Source organism: Aegilops tauschii, chromosome 3 (assembly GCF_002575655.3).
Source record: "Aegilops tauschii subsp. strangulata cultivar AL8/78 chromosome 3, Aet v6.0, whole genome shotgun sequence".
Taxonomy (NCBI): Eukaryota; Viridiplantae; Streptophyta; class Magnoliopsida; order Poales; family Poaceae; genus Aegilops; species Aegilops tauschii.
Window position 1 is genome coordinate 262595926 of NC_053037.3, and position 16090 is coordinate 262612015.

Consider the following 16090-nt stretch of genomic DNA (forward strand, 5'->3'; position numbering starts at 1 on the left):
ACTTCCAGTGAGATTGAGTCTGTGCCATGGGCTTCTACGCTGGCTATTACTCCCTTGAAGGTAGTTGTGGTGGGCTTGATCCTTGAAGGATCAATGCCCATTTTGCGGACAGTGTCTTGATAGAGCAAATTGAGGCTACTGTCGCCATCCATGAGGACTCGTGTGAGATGGAATCCGCCGATAATTGGATCGAGGACCAGAGTTGCTGAACCTCCTTTACGGATACTGGTTGGGTGGTCCTTGTGATCAAAAGTGATCAAGCAGTCCGCCCATGGGTTTAATTTTCAGGCGTCCGGCTTCATGGCGTGGTCGTCTCGTAGTTCGTGCTTGCGCTCCCTTTCAAAGGTATGCGTCACGTATATCATGTTTACGGTTTTTACTTCGGGGGAAATTGCTTCTGTATCCCGGTGCTCGGTAAGCGAGCCTCCTCTTCTTCACTGTCACTCGGCGACCCCTTCCCTTTGTGTTTGGCATTGAGCTTGCCCGCTTGTTTGAAAACCCAACATTTTCTGTTGGTGTGGTTGGCGGGTTTGTCGGGGCTGCCATGGATCTGACAGGGCCGATCCAGTATCTTGTCTAGACTGGATGGACCATCTCTATTTGCCTTGAATGGCTTCTTCCGTTGACCGGTTTTGGAGCCACTGAATCCGGCGTTCACCGACGTGTCTTGGGTTCCTGCATTAGTGTTGCGACGCTTGTCTTTATTGCGTCGTGGCTTGCCATTGCCGTCCCTGACTTTGGAGGTGCCAGGATCGCTTGTGATATTGCTTCTACGAACGAGCCAGCTATCTTCTCCCGTGCAAAAGTGGGTCATTAGTGCGGTGAGAGCTGCCATGGACTTGGGCTTTTCTTGGCCAAGGTGGCGAGCGAGCCACTCATCGCAGATGCTATGCTTAAAGGCCGCAAGTGCTTTGGCATCCTGGCTGACTCTCTGGGCTGTTGAACTATGTGGCTTAAGTCATCGACATCCGGAGGTCGTCGCGAGTCGGGGCATGCCCCCGCGATCCGTAGATTGATTTGGTCTAACCTGCTCTATTTTCTAGGTCCGGACGCAGGTCGTATGTATACCCCCGAGTTGTTATGTCTCTACCTTTACGGCGAGTGGCATGGGTTGGTGTTCGGCTTGAGTTGCCGTTCTGTCCCGGCCACGTGGTGGTCGGTCAGCCGCGTTACGCGCTGATGGTACGGGCTCCAGTGCCTCGTCCTCGAATTGAGGTAGTAGTTTATGCTTCGAGTAACTTTTGGTTGGGCACTCGAGGCCGTATTCCTCGGCTGCCAGGACATTAGTCCACCTGTCGTTGAGTAGGTCTTGATCAGCTTGAAGCTGCTGCTGCTGCTTCTTTTTCAGGCTCCTTGCAGTGGCTATTAGCCGGCGCTTAAAGCGCTCCTGCTCGAGAGGTTCTTAGGCACGATAAAGTGTTCGTTGCCGAGGCTCACCTCATCCTCGGAGGGTGGAAGATAATTGCTGTCCTCCGAGTCTTCGTTTACGGCCGGTTCTCCAGGGCTAACTTCCCCATCTTCCCGATCGTCCTATTCTGAGGTTGGATCGACGAGGTTTTCTTGGTCTTCGGCATCGTCCGGAGTATTGTTGTCTCTCGTGCCAGTATTGCTGTCTTTTCCACGACGTGATTTAGAGCGGCACCGCTGATGTCGGCGCTTTGGTTGTATCTCAGGAGGTTTATCCTCGACTGCATTCTTCTCATTATCGCTGTTACCCTCTTTGGGTGTGTCCCCCATGTACACATCATACGAAGAGGTGGCCGTCCAGCGTCCGGTAAACGGCGGGTTTTGGGCCTGCTCTTCTCCGGCATCGTCGTCCATACCGTCGATGTCTTCAGAGCTGTAATCGAGCATGTCAGTTAAGTCCTCGATAGTGGCTATGAAGTGGGTGGTGGGTGGGACATAAAATTCCCTGCTCTCAGCCCCTAGTCCGGGCTGGGCGTAGTTCGGATGTTGCTACTCTGTAATGACGAGGGATCGCATCAAGTCCAGAGCCTCGCTTAAAGGCGAGGTTTGGCCGGGGAGAAGAGAGTCTGTGGAGTACGGCGGGAAGGAGACTCCCTGGCCGAGCCCACACGATACTGACTCCAAGGGTTCGGAGCCAGTGTTCGGCTTCATGATGGTTGCCAGCGACACTACTTCCCCCGGCTCTCCTGTACTGGGCTCAGTGGCCGCAGACAGTCTGGCGGGCTCAGGGGTCCCGTCTTCGGACCTGGCAATGTGCTCCGGATCTAAGGCCAGAGCGGAGGTTGGGGTCGTGAACCCTTGGATCAAGTCTCCTCGGATATCAGTGACATAGTCCAGGTTTCCAAAACTAATCTGGTAACTTGGGGCGTAGCTATCGATCTGCTCTAGATGGCCAAGCGAATTGGCCCGCAGTGCGAAGCCGCCGAACACAAAGATCTGGCCGGGGAGAAAGACCTCCCTTAGGGCAGTATTGTTGTAGATGATGGATGGAGCCATCGAACCTTCTGGCGACGATACAGCGGAACTCTCAATGAAAGCACCAATGTCGGTGTCAAAACCGGCGGATCTCGGGTAGGGGGTCCCGAACTGTGCGTCTAAGGTCGATGGTAACAGGAGACGGGGGACACGATGTTTACCAAGGTTCGGGCCCTCTTGATGGAGGTAATACCCTACTTCCTGCTTGATTGATCTTGATGAATATGAGGATTACAAGAGTTGATCTACCACGAGATGTCTAGCCTGTATGATTATGATTATTCCTCTATGGACTAAACCCTCCGGTTTATATTGACACCGGAGGGGCCTAGGGTTGTACAGAGTCGGTTTACAGAGGAAGGAATCCTCATATCCGAACGCCAAGCTTGCCATCCACGCAAAGGAGAGTCCCAACCAGACACGGCAGGAAGTCTTCTATCTTGTAACTTCATGGCCCATCAGTCCGGCCCACGTCACATAGGCCGGACTCCCGAAGACCCCTTAATCCAGGACTCCCTCACTGACCTCGGTGTCCTGCTCAAGCCCGTGGATGAAGAGCGTTGCGCAGCTGCTGCTGAAGCCATGAAGGGCCAGGTGGAGGCCCTATTGAAGAAGTTCCTTGCCATTGACCCTGCACCCCCGACTGAGGGCGCCGCCGGCCCTGTGGCTCCGGCGGATGGCTGCGACACCGTCAATGAAGGAGCACTCCTCGCGGGCGATGGCAGCGCCCAAGGCTGGCGAGGGGGCTTGCTGACGGCGCCTCTTCCTACTTCATCTCCTGCAACATTCACCATGCCTCGTGGAGGCGTTTAAAACTGGTGTCTAGTATTTTGAAGAACAGTATGTTTTGTAATAACTTATTAGGATTCTGCAATTTCCTTCCCGTTTGCTTTAACATTCTGCGTTGGCAGAGCCCGGCGCCGCGCATACCTCAGCTGCCGCTGGCTCGTCCAGATTGCCAGGACGCGGACGGGGGGGGGGGTGAGGGGCTACGTGACCAGTTAGGCTCCTGAGTCGCGATGCTCAGGAGTCCCCCTTAACGTACGAACAACCTTCGGGAGGGAGACGTGAAACTGGGCCATAGCATTCTGCGTCGGCAGGGCCCAGCCCCGCGCATGCCTCAGCCGCCGTTGGGTCATCCGGATCACCAGGACGAGACCAAGTGGTGAGGGGCCACGTGGCTAGTTAGGCTCCTGAGTCGCGATGCTCAAGAGTCCCCCTTGACGTACAAACAGACCTCCATACATGTCCTCGCTGAGGCCCCGCTCGGGAGGGGCACGCGATGACCAGGTCCGAGGGACCTGGCAGGGTGGCGTACACTTGGGTGTGACCCGAGTGTTGCCCCCGTGCCCAGCCCCCTCGCGCGACTCTCCCGAGGGGGAGTGTTGCGACGAGGCTGGACACTGAGCCCGGAGGCTCCCTGAGGTTGGTACGGCCATGGGGCCGCCCTTAGTTGTTTATCACCAGCGCGGAGTGTAGCGCTTCCACACTTGCACGGGCATAGCCGCCCCTCGACCGTGTCGACTGCCAGCGCAAAGCACCGTGCTTCCGCTGGTGCGTGGGTGAGGGCTCCCTCTGAGTGGAGCCCCCGGGGTGTGTAGAGCCCTGCCCTGACACGTGGCTTGCGCGGCAGGGCTAGACGAGGTGTGTCTGGGCACTCATGAGCCAGCGCAGGACTCACGAGGCCCTACCTCAAGGCGGGTTGCGCCTGGTCTTGACTCTTGATAGCTGCGGTGGCCCTGCGAGATGGTTAGGCAACCTGCACCGGGTGAATCTCCTGAGGTGATCACATGAGAAGGCCAAACACCAACGACCCTAGGAGGTGACGTGAACGGGGCCGGCCCGCCGGACAGAGCTCAGTCGTTGGGTTTATCGACACTGCAGGGACGGATCCGAGCACAGACGCCGTGCCTAGTATTCTCATGCAAAAAATCTTGAAGAAAGACGACCGGCGTGTGGCTCCCGTGGTGGCGAGGCACTGGGTCGCGTGCCCTGGCTTGTCCGTCCGTGATTAGCTCATGCGAGAATGAGGCACCAAGGGCCATGGGTGGTGACGTACACGGGAGCTGGCCCGCGAGCCAGAGCTCAGCCTCTTGGGTTTAGCGACGCTGCAGGGACGGACCCAAGCACAGACGCCGTGCCAATCCTTAATCATGAGGCGGTCGTGGGCGGGCTTGCAAGCGTGCACGACGTTCATGGTATCGAAGTACCGGACCTGCAGGTGATAATCATAAGATGACTCAAGCAATGCTAGCTTAGATAAATGCAAGAACGATACACGCCACAGGGACGGACCCATGCGGCCTGGGGATGATGCAGCCCGAGGGGCGCCCCCAACAGAGCAAGTTAAAGATGCTAAAGGATACATGTCGCAGGGGCAGGCCCGTGTGACCTGGGAATGATGCAGCCCGAGGGACGCTCCCAGCTGAATAAACCAGAAAATGTCACCTGGAACTGTTGTCGACAAGTTGTTGGGGTAGCTGAAGACGCGTGCCGAAGAAGTTGTTCCTCACGAGCCGCTAGGATCCTGAGCCTCAGGAGGCTCTGGGAGGCCGGGAGGCTCGTGAAGAACGGTTGCCATCTCCACAAGGACCGCCTGGTGCCTGCCTTCCTGGGCCGCCAGGATGCCCCGTAGGTGGCGCTGGAAGGTGACAGTCGTGTTCGTCAGGCCGAAGGGCATGCGAACGTAGTTGTCAGGTGGACCTCCACACCGGCCGATGTGGGATGGCCGGAAGCGCTCCTGAGATGCGGCTCCGTTGAGCCCGAGGTAGTCGACGCAGGCGCGCAGCTCATCATCGTCGCCAAGACAAGGAGCTGCGCCGGGTGGTGGGCAGCGGTCGCCGCAAATGACTCTTGCTTCTTGAAGCTCCTTGGTGGTCTTGGTGATGAACTCCTGAGCAACAGGCACCTCGTGCCTTGTGCCCTGACGAAGGAATCGTGCGGCGAAGCATGCCGCCATGTAGTGCCCGAGCGCCTCCCTCCACTACAAGAAATATGTCAACTTGCGACCATCACTACTGAAAGGTCACTGTTTTTCATTTGCGACCTTTTTTGACCAAAAACAGAAGGTCAAAAGCGGGCGGTCTTAAACTGAAATTAATGACCTTCTCTGTGAGAAGGTCGTGGAAGGCCACGACCAAAACAAATGGTCATGGATTCTATGACCTTCTATTTTGGTCACTAGCTGTCTGCCCAGGCCACATCGGATCTGACGTGGCAAGCTGACGTGGCAAAATTGCGACCAACTGAAAAGGTCATTGGTTAAAATCAGCCCGGTCCAGGGTCACTGACAGAAGGTCACTAGTTGACATATTTCTTGTAGTGCTCGTGACGTTGGCTAGGTCTGAGGCCCTACAGAAGAGAGCCCCCGAGCCCAGCCTGAGGAGGGCGTCGGGTGCGCCTTCCTATGCGAGGGAGGGAGGCGCCCCGTCTGTTGGCGCAGATCCTGAGGAGGTGCCGCTGGAGACGCCGTTCTCCTGAGGCCCTTGGTGGAGAAGTTGCTTTTTATTCTTGGGGACAGCCTCAGGAGGGCGGATGATGCCTTCGTTGTCTGGGTCTTCGACCGCCGCAGCCTGGTAGGCGCGCTCGAGGGAGCACACCGCGTCCTTCTCTTCGCAGGCGACCGTGATGACGTCACAGCTCCCTGGCATCTTGAGGACATTGTAACCATGATGAGTCACCGCCATGAACTTGGCCAGGGCCAGATACCCGAGAATAGCGTTGTAGGGAAGGCGAATGTGGGCGACGTCAAAGTCGATGAGCTCAGTGCGGTAGTTGTCGCGCTTGCCGAAGGTGACAGGGAGGCGGATCTGCCCTATCGGGGTGGTGGAGCCGTCGGTCACTCTTGAGAAGGGCTTGGTCGGCTGCAGCTGATCGTATGGCACTTGGAGGCGGTCGAATGTGTCGATAGAGAGAACGTTGAGCCCTGCTCCACCATCGATGAGGGTCTTGTTGACTTGGATGTTGCTGATGATCGGGGAGCAGAGCATCGGGAGGGCACCGGCAGTTGCCGCGCACTTGAGCTGGTCGGATGAGCTGAAGGTGATGGTGCACTTGGACCACCTAAGTGGGCACGTGGCCTCGAGCCTAGGGAGGGTCGCGTTCACCTCATGAGCAAACTGCTTGAAGATGCGCTGGGAGGCTGGGGCCTGAGCGCCACCCAAGATGCAGGCAATGGCGCGCGGCTCCTGGAAGCCCCCAGCCCCCTCGTCCTGGTGATGGTGATGGTCGTCGTTCCTCCTTGGCGGCCGTGGCAATGGAGGGAGGCCAGCCTTGCCTTGAGGACGGTCCTCACGAGGCTGATCCCTCCAGGCGCCCTCGTGAGGCTGGTCCTGCCAGCGATCCTCATGAGACTGGTCGCGCCACTCCTGGCGGGGGCCGCGGTCGTCCCAGCGTCCTCCACTTCGTCCTCCTCCTCGGTCGTAGCCTCGGTCATTGCGCTCGGGTGTCGACCGAAGCACCCATCGCGGATGGCCCTGAGCTCCTGACAGTCGCTGGTGTTGTGGCTGTGTACGTTGTGGAAGGCGCAGAACGAGCGGCTGCCCTTGGATGATTCCGGGTGGTCGCGGCCACGCTTCATCTCTGGCTTAGCCGTGAGCACGGCTGCTCCCTAGCATTTCACATCCTTGGCCTTGGCCTTCTTGTCTTCTGGGTCGGCAGCTGGAAGCTCGAGGAGGGAGAGGCGCCCCTCCTCGGCTCTCGCACACTTGGTCGCCATGTTGAACATCCCCAGGGCCGTGCATAGGTCCTCGTGGATGGCGAGCTCATCCTTCATCTTGACGTCGCGGACGCCATCAGAGAACGCGGAGATGATGGCCTCGTCCGTCACCTTGGGGATCTTGAGGCGAACGTTGTTGAAGCGTTGTATGTACTTCTGCAGGGTCTCTCCCAGCTGCTGCTTGATGCGCCATAGGTCACCCGCGGCCGGCGGGCGGTCGCGAGTGCCCTGGAAGTTGGCAACAAAATACTCGCGCATCTCGCCCCAGGAGGAGATCGATCCTGCGGGCAAGTTCAGGAGCCACGAGCATGCGCCATCTTTGAGGGCCATGGGGAACCAGTTCGCCATGACTTTCTTGTCGCCGTTGGCCGCCTCGATGCTTAGCTCGTAGAGCTGCAGGAACTCAGCAGGGTCGGGGGTGCCGTCGTAGCACGGAGGCAGGTCGGGCTTGAACTTCTCAGGCCAGACGACGCTATGCAGCTCAAGAGTGAAGGCGCGGTAGCCTCCTGTAGTCACTGGAGCCCGTCGTGGGGGCGTAGCCTGGTCTTGGTATATGCACACCGCCACCGCGGGTGGTGCACGGTCCTGACGCGGTGGTGCGGGAGCGCAGGAGCATCTTCTTGCGGCCGAGGGACCTCCCGGCAGCTTCCTTTTTCATGCGCGGGCGCCTGGCGCAGTGGGTCGCGTCATGGGGCCACGTGCCTTGGCGTGATGGCGACATCTTTATGTGGAGGTGGTGGAGGTGCTCCGTGGGCCACGTCGCCCGCAGCGGGAGGCGGACGAGGCAGTGAGAGCGACGGTGTAGGGGAGTCCCCGTCGCCACTAACAAGCTTGGCGATGCGGTCTAGCCAGACCTCGTAGAGGTCATCGACTAGGCAGTAGCGCAGGAGCTCACGTGACGTGAGCAGCACGGCCTGCGCGTCCACGGGCCCGCGGCGAGCTTGAGACGACGAGCCGGCCAGAGTCAGCGATGGGGCGGCGGTGCGTCCGTCCCGCCGCACGGAGGGGTGCAGCGACGAAGCCTGCTGCTCGTTTCCCGCTGGGCCAATGGCGGCATTGGCAGCAGGTGATGGAGAGCGATGGGGAGGCCCGCCGACAGGTGCCGTCTGGGCGACGCGAGCGTTGATAGCGGCCCGGCGCTCAACGCGGGCTCGACGAGCATCAGCCATGGAACTGGCGGAGCGGTGGAGCGTGGATCGACGGAGGAAAGGCTTCAGCGCACCCCTACCTGGCGCGCCAAATGTCGGATTCAGGACTCCGCAGACCCTTGAGAGGTTTGAACTCTGGGGTGCGCACGAAGGACTCTCCCTCCCCAGCCTGCCTACCAAACGATTCGACGGCCTAGCTCGACGAACCCAAAGAACACGAGACACAGAGATTTATACTGGTTCGGGCCACCATGTGGTGTAATACCCGACTCCAGTGTGGTGGTGGTGGATTGCCTCGTGGGCTAAGGATGAACTAGTACAAGGGGTGAACAGCCTCCGGAGGAGAGGTGTTCTTGAGCTCTATGAGCTGGTGAGGATCGTCTTGGTGGAATGGATCCGGTCCAATATGAGTTGAGCCCCCCCCCCCCCCCGCCTACGATGGTGGCTAGTCCAATTTATAGGGGCCCTGGTCCTCTTCCCAAATGTAGGCGGGAAGGGATCCCACAACGGCCAATTTTGAAGGGAGACAACTAGTACAAGCTATCCTGACAAAAGTAGTCTTCGCCTACCAGAGGCTCTGGTGGGGACGCTGTCGTGGGCTCCGCGATGACCTCCATCCTGCCGTCAAGCTGGTCTTGGTCTCGTTGCACTGATATGGAAACCTTTGTCTGATGCCTCGGGACTCCTCGCCTGTGCTTGCCTCTTTAACACCAAAGGGGAAACCAGTACACTGCGCCCGCTGGCGCCCGCCTGGCCTTGGTCGTCACGACTCACATCATGTGAACCTCGCGAGGTGCCCCTTGCATAGATATCTCCGCTCCTCAGGAGCCAGCCTAGCGAGGCCGCCCCAGGGAGGTATTGGTGTCGTCCGCCTCGTGAGGGTCTTGAGCTGTTGTTGTCGAAGCTGGGCCGTACCGGGCCGTTGGTGGAGCCACGCCATGGGCCACAGGAAGGCAAGTCTGGGTACCCCCGTTCCCAGGACGCCAACCCTAGCACCTCTGCAAATCCATGCTTCCGTCTGCGAAGGGACTATCTATTTACTTTTATGTTGACTCATCACCTTCTCTAATAAGCGCCAGATCTGAGAGCACTGTCGTCATGCTCATGCATTGTGTGTAGTGAATGTTGGGTGTTAGCATGACTGGATCTTTTCGATCATGAATTTCCATGTTTAGTCACTGCTTGAACTTTGGAGGTGCTTTGCATTTATGTTTTGCGGTCTCAGAAAGGGCTAGCGAGATACCACTGTTGTCATATTATATCATGGTTGTTTTGACAAAGTGTTGATATTTGAGATATCTTATTATTGCTCTCTAGTTGTTTATGTTATTAATATTTGTTAATATAATTTCTAAGAGTTGTTGTTGACATGGTTAGTCATGATCTTTCCTGAAAACCTGGGTGCTACTTAAGCTTATTTATGTAAACAAGAGCAAAAGAGTTCGTAAAAGTTTTTCTTTTTTCACTTTCAGTTTATCAACTGAATTGCTTGAGGACAAGCAAAGGTTTAAGCTTGGGGGAGTTGATATGTCTCCGTCGTATCTACTTTTCCTAATGCTTTTCCTCTTGTTTTGGACTATAATTTGCATGATTTGAATGAAACTAACCCGGACTGATGATGTTTTTAGCAGAACTACCATGGTGTTGTTTTTGTGCAGAAATAAAAGTACTTGGATTTGAACGAAACTTTGTGAGGATTTTTTATATAAGTCAAGAAAAATACTTGAGCCAAGAACCACCGGTGGGGGGCCCTGGGTGAGCACAACCCACCAGGGCGCCCCCCTCCAGGCACACCCAGGTGGGTTATGCCCACCTGGTGGCCCCGCAGACCCTAGCTCCGACGCTATAAAATCCTATTTTCGGAGAAAGAAATTAGGGAGGAAGAATTATCTCGTTTCGCGATACGGAGCCGCTATCACCTCCCGTTCTTCATCGGTAGGCCAGATCTGGAGTCCGTTTGGGGCTCCAGAGAGGGGAATCTTCGGTCTTCGTCATCACCAACCCTCCTCCATCACCAATTCCATGATGCTCTCCACCGGGAGTGAGTAATTCCTTCGTAGGCTCGCTAGTCGGTGAGGAGTTGGATGAGATTCATCATGTAATCGAGTTAGTTTTGTTAGGGCTTGATCCCTAGTATCCACTATGTTCTGAGATTGATGTTGTTATGAGTTTGCTATGCTTAATGCTTGACACTTTGGGCCCGGGTGCCATGAATTCATATACGAACCGTTTATGTTATCACCATTATATCTATGTTTGAGATCCGATCTTGCATGTCATAGTCACCTATTACGTGTTATGATCCGTAAACCTTGTAGTGACTATATGCGGGATACTTTCCGGTGATGACCGTAATTTGAGGAGTTCATGTATTCACTTTGTGCCAATGCTTTGTTCCGGTACTCTATTAAAAGGAGGCCTTAATATCCCTTAGTTTCCTTATGGACCCCGCTACCACGGGAGGGTAGGACAAAAGATATTATACAAGTTATGTTCATAAGCATGTATGACTATTTACGGAATGCATGCCTACATTATATTTATGAACTGGAGCTAGTGCCGTATCGCCCTAGGTTGTAACGCTCACATGATGAATATCATCCAACAAATCGCCGATCCAATGCCTACGATTTTCCTACATATTGTTGTTACTATTGTCACTACTACAAAACTATTACTATCACTGTTACCGTTACTGTTGCTGCTACCACTACTATCAAAGCTATCATATTACTATGCTACTGATCACTTTGCTGTAGATAATTAATCTCCAGGTGTGATTGAATTGACAACTCAGTTGCTAATACTTGCAAATATTCTTTGGCTCCCCTTGTGTCGAATCTATAAATTTGGGTTGAATACTCTACCCTCGAAAACTGTTGCGATCCCCTATACTTGTGGGTTATCAACCCCTCCACCCCCTTCTCCATATGTGAGAGAGCCATCAGAACGTGCCTACACTTCCACCTTACACTTTCTAAGAGAGAACCACCTACTCATGTGTTGAGATCAATATATTCGAATCCAACCACAAGAATCTTGATTTCTAGCCTTCCCCAAGTTGCTTTCCACTCAAATCATCTTTCCACCATATCCAAATGAGTGAGTGAGAGAGAGAGTTGAGTGTTGGAGAGACTATCATTTGAAGCACAAGAGCAAGGAGTTCATCATCAACACAACATCTATTACCTTTTGGAGAGTGATGTCTCCTAGATTTGTTAGGTGTCGCTTGGGAGCCTCCGACAAGATTGTGGAGTTGAACCAAGAAGTTTGTAAGGGCAAGGAGATCGCCTACTTCGTGAAGATCTACCCGAGTGAGGCAAGTCCTTCGTGTGCGGTGCAATGGTGGGATAGACAAGGTTGCTTCTTCGTGGACCCTTCATGGGTGGAGGCCTCCATGGACTCGTGCAACCGTTACCCTTCGTGGGTTGAAGTATCCATCAATGTGGATGTACGATAGCACCACCTATCAGAACCACGCCAAAAATCTCCGTGTCTTCATTGCGTTTGCACACTCGAATCCCATCCCTTTACTTTCTTGCAATTAGCATGCTTTACTCTTTCCGCTGGTCATACTATTGCCATGCTTGCTTGAAATGTATTGTGAATGCTTAAAATTGTGCTAAAACTCCACCTAAACTTGAAGAACTTAAAAATTGCCACTTTTACTTGTTGAGGGTCTAATCACCCACCTCTAGACCCCTCCTCTCGATCCTTTCAGATGCACAAAGTCTTAATGCAAAAGAACGTCACTTTATATTGCCGCTTGTGATAAAAAAACTTTATTATGCAGTCCATCGCTTTTATTTCTTCCATATCACAAGTTCGTATAAAGCTTATTTTCTTCACACTAAAAGATCATACATATTTAGAGAGCAATTTTTACTGCTTGCACCGATGACAACTTACTTGAAGGATCTTACTCAATCCATAGGTCGGTATGGTGGAGTCTCATGGCAAAACTGGTTTAAGGGATGTTTGGATACACAAGTAGTATCTTTACTTGGTGCAAAAGATTTGGCTAGCATGGGGTGAGAAACAAGCTCAACATGTTGGAGGATCCATGACAATATAACTTCTATTCGGATATAAGAGAACATAACCCATTATGTTGTCTTCCTTGTCCAACATCAACTCTTTAGCATATAATATTTTAATGAGTGCTCACAATCACAAAATATGTCCAATATAGTATATTTGTATGTGAAACCTCTCTTTCTTTATTACTTTCTATTAATTGCAACAATGACCAAAACTATGTTTGTCAACTCTCAACAAATTTTATTCATCATACTCTTTATATGTGAAGTCATCACTCTCCATAAGATCCTTATATAATCTTCTTATTTCTTTTATTCTTTTCTTTTCCTCAAGATCATAGCCAGAAAGCAAAGCCCTCAACTCAAAACTACTCTTTATTATATAACTCACGGACTCGATTACATAGATATATCGCCAAAAGGATTCATGCCGCCAGCACACTCCCCGAGCCTTATACTTATAGGATCCTTGGCATAGTCTTGAAACTTGTTGTCGACTAATTCCCACTGAGCCCCATCTTTCGGGTGCCTCATATATTTATCCATAGTTCGCTCATAATGGTGCCACCGCAACCTCTTTTCCTCTCTAGGGTTTGCAAACAAACGCCTCAACCTTGGAATTAAAGGCAAGTACCAAACAACCTTCAAGGGGATTCCTCTCTTGATCTCTCGTCCAATTTGTACTTGTCCTTTGCTCTCCTGCACTTGTATCGTGCATGCTTGCATGTGGGACATGCACGCAAATCTTTGTACTCACCACAATACAATTTACAATCATTCACACAAGCGTGTATCTTCTGTATTCAAGTTCCAATGGGCAAACAATTTTCTTCGCATCGTTCGTGCTTCTAGGAGCACATTATCTTCCGAAATAATTTCTTTGAAAATACCTAACATCTCTGTGAAGCCCTTGTTTGATAGACTGTTTGCTGCTTTAAATCTGAGAAGCGCCACGGTGGCACTCAACTTGGAATATTTCTTTTCGCAACCTGGATACAATTCTTTCTTGGAGTCCACATCTATGGTTGGGAGATCCTTGTACCCAATCATATCCTTTTTTGGGCCCTTGAATCTGCAATCATAGCAGCAAAATCTGGCATATCAAGATCATGGGCGTTTCGGCTTTCCAGTGGGCGTTTCGGCTTTCCTGTGTTCCATTGGTAGCTTGACGTCTTTGCCCTGATGTTAGATTCAACATCCGTGTGACACTGACCGGGGTTTGGCATCCTGCAACCCTAGGTATATTCATCCATGACCTACTCCACACCGTGTCTCCTCCAATGTGTATATCCATCCATGAATCCCCGAGAGAGTAAGTGCCACTAGACATCTCCAACTTCACGTGACTCTGTATTGGCACAATGAGTACATGGACACAGGATGTAATCCGCATCACCAGTTCTCCTCTTTGTACTTTCAGCCAAATTCATGAACTCTGTCACGCCACTGATAAAATCTATGGTTTTCCGATTCTTCATCCATTGAGATCATTCCATCTACACCACATGAATGGTAATTAAAAACAAAACAACAACATTAATACACAGATTAACTAATGCCCAAAGATGCATGCATAAATCACAAGGTTTTATTTTTCATAATTTGTAAGGGCGCTCCATATTGTTATCCAGATGTGCAATGACAAAAATTAATGGCCAGTCAATTTACACGCAGAGTATACTACAACACTACCCTTAGGAATTGAATCCTTGATTAAGCCACTCACAAAAATAATACCTTAATTAATTAGCTGCGCGGCAACCTCCACCCAGCAGACAGAGAAGCGCGATGCGGCGGCACGCCGAGACAGCAGGGTCGAGGAGCAAAGCTTAGTGCGGCTGCTGCCTAAAGTTCAACCTCCACTATCCCGCCATCGACCGCGATGGATGTGCTCCAATCACGCCGCTGCTAACCTCGATGGTTGAACTCCTCCTATCTCCCGCCGTAGACCGAGGATTGACCTCCTAGGGCATTGAAGAATTTGGCCGTGGGGGCATTGAAGAATATGGCCGTGAGGGCATTGCTGAGGAACTTGGCCGTGAGGGCATTCAGGATGAAGCACTTGGCTTATGAGCGGGCTTCTTTGCCATGGCCTTCTTCGGCTTGACAACAGAGGCCTCAACAGTGGTAGCAGCAGCAGAGTCTTTATTAAATTTCCTCACTGCTTCCTTAGCTATTTTGGATAGCTTGGCCTGGCGCTTGGCCCATTCATCAGGATAGTCCTCACCACGCTTGAGGCTAGTGGGATCAGCTTCTTGGCCAGGTGCCAATGGATGTCTTGGGCATGGAGGATTTAGAGCGAATTTCTTCATATACTTGGGAGTAACATATCTGTACTCCCTCCATTCCCGTGCCCGTCTCCTCTCAATCTTTTGAATGCGCACCTTGCGCTGATTTTTATCCTCCTCAGGGGGTGTGAAGTATCCAGCATAGATGTCCTAAGGGATCTCAAACGTTGTGTTGACCTCAGGCCTCTTTCCTCCTTTCTGTGGCTTCTTACCATCAGCCATTTTCTTCAGCTGAGGAATATGAACAACAGAATTTTCTGAAGAGGTATGCAACATTTCTTCGAGGAACGCTACAAATGAGTTAAGTAAATGAGAACCTAGTGATTCAGCAGCGGACATGAATACCTGTGAACAGAGTATAGTTGCGAGGAATTTGGAGAGGTCATATGCGTTCTCGGAAGGTTTTTCAAAAAGAACAAGTTTGAGGAATTTGACCAGATGTGTCTTGAAGAATTTCACTAAGCGTTCTTTGTCATAGGTTCCAGAGTTGTATAGATCGAAAATCCACACAATTGAGGAATCTTAAAAAAATGTTGCTTAGAGAAACGGATCAAGAATAGATGACATGTGAGGTGTTTAGTGTGTGAAGAATTTGAGGAATAAACAACTTTGAAGATTTTGTAGTAAACATTTGAATCAAAGAGGGCAGTAAAAGAAACTTTTAATTACCCTGGATGAAGAACACAATGAACTGGGAAGTGTAGATGTGAAGTTCGTCAGTTCAGATCTTCCACGCCCTAACTCAGCAGAGGAAGACAGCTACGGTGGCGGCGGAGCGAAGTAATCCGCAGCCGGCGCGAGTACGACGGCGACGAGGTCGAGGCAGTGAAGCTCTTCCTCACAGGCGACGATGGAAGTAGCGGCGGCGCTAGGGTTTGAGAGCTCGAGCGAGGGAGTGAGGTCGAGCGGAGTAAAAACGAAGTGAGGAAGGGGAGGGGTATTTATAGCCGGAGTGAAAAACTGTTTGCCCAAAGAAATTGGATGAACGTGCCCCTGACCCTTCTCATTCGTGTGACATGCGTCACCCATGTACTGAGAGGTGGCAATCATCTAAGATCGTGGGTGAACAGATAAGTATTATCGTGGAATGTGGAACGGTTTGAGCGGCAAACGCCAAAAATTCAGATAAGATAAGTTTTAGAAGTTCCGTTCGCAAATTCTTCAGCTGACATGGACACAGTGAAGATTTTTGAACGAGTTTCAAACAGAACGCACATGAAGAATTTGTGAATAGACTGGGTTGAGTTTAGCATAGAGGGGGAAGGGTCCGATCACATTCACTTAGCAGAAAAAGCAACTTGAAGAATTAGCAATAAGTGAATGTTGTAGAGGACATAAACTCTCTCTATATAAATAGCCAATGAAGAAAAACGACGGAGATGGTGAAGACAATGCAAAGTTGAAGAAATTGAACAACTGAGGAATTTTAAAACTGAGGAAAACTCAATTGAGGAT